The sequence below is a fragment of the Colius striatus genome, chromosome 28, assembly GCF_028858725.1.
Source record: "Colius striatus isolate bColStr4 chromosome 28, bColStr4.1.hap1, whole genome shotgun sequence".
Taxonomy (NCBI): Eukaryota; Metazoa; Chordata; class Aves; order Coliiformes; family Coliidae; genus Colius; species Colius striatus.
This window is the reverse complement of record NC_084786.1, coordinates 2,696,376-2,698,875: the sequence shown is the minus strand read 5'-3', so window position 1 is coordinate 2,698,875 and position 2,500 is coordinate 2,696,376. Positions and strand designations below refer to the sequence as shown.

At 74.9% G+C, this 2,500-nt stretch overlaps 1 non-coding gene across 1 annotated transcript; it reads left to right on the top strand.

The window, feature by feature from the left end:
* Positions 1 to 1,626: 1,626 nt before the first annotated feature.
* LOC133628254 (5.8S ribosomal RNA) lies at positions 1,627 to 1,779 on the top strand. The gene has a single exon (XR_009820636.1). It is a non-coding gene; the product is annotated as a 5.8S ribosomal RNA (ribosomal RNA).
* Positions 1,780 to 2,500: the final 721 nt, after the last annotated feature.

The following is a 2,500-nucleotide window of genomic DNA, read 5'->3' as shown; positions in this document are numbered from 1 at the left end:
CCGGGTCGCGTCCCGCGCGAGCGGGCGGCCCGAGCCACGGCCCTCATCCCGGGCGCAGCGCCGGGCTCACTGAGGGAAACCCCCGGGCCCCGGGAAAGAGGCCGTGGTGATGGCGGTGGATGTCGGGCGCGCCCCCGCGGGCGGACGCTCCCCCCGATGGTGGCAGCGGGAGGAGGCACCCCTGCGGGGCCCTTCAGGTCGTTTCCCTCACCCCAGGGCCAGGTACCTAGCGTCCGCGTTTCCGCGGCCTTTCCTCGGTCGCGGAGCCGGGCGGAGGTTTAAAGACTCGGGCGGCTCGATGCGTCCCGCAGGGGTCGGGACGGGCGGGGCCAACGACGGTGGCGTTTCGGTAAGGGGCGGGAGTCTCTCCCGTGTAGGCCCTTGTCTCGGCCGCCACCGCCGCCCGCCCGCGCTCGTCCCCGCGGGACGGTCGTGCCGGGGAGGGGTCCTCCTGCCCCCCCCTTTCCGCGGTCCGGTCTCGGCGCAGCGAGACCGCGGTGCGGTCGGCCGTGCCCGGCCTGCCTTCCTCTCGAAGCGGGCGTCCCCGGCTTGGAGCGCGGGCTCCTCTGCCGCGGGGTTGGCGATTCCCCGTCGCTCCCCCTCGCCGCTGAGGCGGGGGGGAAAGGGGTTCGCCGGGAACGGCGCCTCGGGGTGCCGCGCTGCGCTCCGTTCTTGCTTCCCCGCCTCGGCGAGCGCTCTCGGTTGGTTTCCTTCCGCCAGCTGGCGTCCAGGGCGCGGTGCCCTCGGGCCCGGCGGTGGCGGCGCGACGCGCTCGGCCTGCCGATCCTTCGGCCGGTCGCTCGTCGCCGGCGGCGGCCGTCCCGGCCCCGGTGTCCCCCGTTCGTCACTTCCACGCCGCCTGTCCCTGCCGTTTCCGGGTGAAGCGGCCGCGTGCAGTCGGAGGCATTCCCCGTCCCGGTCTCCGTGCGGAAGCGCGGGGGGCGGGCGGCTGCCCTCCGTCTGAGCGCGCGTCCGTCTTTCTCCCGGAGAAGAGAGAGGAGAGGGCCGAGGCGAGAAGCGTCGACGGCGGTGGCCGGGGACAGGTGCGTGCCGTTCCGTCCCGGCGGCGGGCCTCCGTGCGAGGAGGCGGCCGTGCGGTCGGGCGCGCCGCCGTTTCGGGCTCCGGGGGCTCGCCACCTTGTGGCGTTGGCGCGGCGGCGGAGCCGCCGGCGCGTGTCGGCGAGCCACGGTGGAGGGAAGAGCCTGGCTGTCGTTAGCGCGGTGCCGCGGGGGCGGCCGTTTTTTCCCGGTCGAGGTTGAGCAAAGTCGGGCAGGGTCGGACGTTGCCGCCGCCTCCGCGTGGAGGCCGGGCCGAGCCCGGGCGCCTGGGCCGCCTCCGAAGGGATCTCCCGAGGTGTGCTTCTCCCCCCCAGGTCCTGGGGGGGGTCGGTCGGGAGCGCGGGCTCCCCGCCCTCGCCCTTCGGAGTTTTCTCGCTCCTTTTTTTCCTTCTCCGCTTGTGTTCGTACGGTCACGCGAGGCGTGGCCTCTCCGCTGCGGCCTTGGCTGGGCTGGCGCGAGCCAGCGAGCGGGGCCGCGGGCGGTGAGGCCCATCCTCAAAAGGGGGCCGCTCCGTGTGAGCGGTCCCCGGCTCCCCCGCGCGCGTGGGGCGGTGCCGAAAGCCAGACAACTCTTAGCGGTGGATCACTCGGCTCGTGCGTCGATGAAGAACGCAGCTAGCTGCGAGAATTAATGTGAATTGCAGGACACATTGATCATCGACACTTCGAACGCACTTGCGGCCCCGGGTTCCTCCCGGGGCTACGCCTGTCTGAGCGTCGCTTGACGATCAATCGCCGGCTGAGCCGCCGCCCCTGGCAAGCAGCGAGGGGCAGCGGTGGCAGCGGCGCGGCTGGGGTTGCCTCGCAGGTCCCCGTCGGCGGGCCTTCGTCCCCCTAAATCGAGACTCGGGGAGCGCTCCGAAGCTCCCCGCTCCCGGAGCGCCTGCTGGACGGAGTTCGTCCCGCCGGGGCCGCCAGGGTGTCGTTCGGGCCGGTCGGGCCCGGCGCGGCGGTGGGGAGAGAGAGAGAAGGTGTTCGGGGGGCGAGGCGCGGGCCTCGCCCCCGGCCTCCCGCGCGGGCGGCTGTCTGCGGGTGGGTACCGCGGCGGTACCGTGCCGTGCTGCCGCGCGCGCGTGCGTGCGCCGGGGACGCGGTAACGGGTGTGGCGGGGATGGGGCGGCGTGCGCGCCTGCCCCCACCCTTCGCTTTTTCCCGTCGCGCCCGTCTCTCCTCCTTGTCTCTCCTCCCCGCTTCGGCCGCCGCGCCGCGGGTGGGCGGCCGCGGATCGTAGCGTCCGCGGTGTCTGCCGCCCGTCGCCGCCCGTCCGTCCGTCGTCCCTTGGCCGGTCGTTCCCGAGCCGGGCCGTCTCCGGGCGCGTCTTGGCGCGTCGTCGGGCCGTTGTGTTCTCCGGGCTGGGGCCGTGTTTGTTACTCCCGCGCGCCCGCCTCGGTCGCGTCCTCGTCCGCCGCGCGGCGAAAGGCGGGGGCCGGCTCGGGGCGGC